We start from the raw sequence: 545 nt of genomic DNA on the forward strand, positions 1-545 counted from the left end.
GGACCTCCCTGCCCCTGTAGTCGCTCTGCCCGGGAGGCTAATTTCCAGGTTACTGCGTACGTGTGTCTGGCCCCCGCTTGTGTGCGGAAGACAGAGGGAGCGCTCGTGGGCTGCGCCGGGTCGGGCGGGTCCATATCCGGGTGGATGGGGGGGTGGGGCTGCCTCCCCTCCAGGTCCCGAGGTGGGTCGGGGGTGGGGAGTGACGCGCAGAGTTTCCCTTTCGGCCCCCCGGGACCGGAGAGGGGGCGGCACAGGGAACGTGGGGTGATCCGGCGTGCCTTTCGGGCGTGCCCACCCTGCAGCTCGCGCCCCGGAGCCCGCGCCCTCAGGCCCGGCAGAAGGAAGCCCGCGGGCGCGCCGAGCCGGCCTCCCGCTCGGAACTTGCCCGGGAAAGTAGTGCGGAGGGAGGGGCCGGGCGGCGCGGGAGGAGGGGCGGCCGCAGCGGCAGCCCGCGCGCTCGGCTTCCTTCCCAGCGCTCCTTCGCCTCCTCCTCCTCTTCCTCCTGTATGAGTCACGCGTTTCCCGGGGACGGGGAGCAGCCGCGC

Source organism: Trichechus manatus, unplaced genomic scaffold (genome assembly GCF_000243295.1).
Source record: "Trichechus manatus latirostris isolate Lorelei unplaced genomic scaffold, TriManLat1.0 scaffold00049, whole genome shotgun sequence".
NCBI classification, from domain to species: domain Eukaryota; kingdom Metazoa; phylum Chordata; class Mammalia; order Sirenia; family Trichechidae; genus Trichechus; species Trichechus manatus.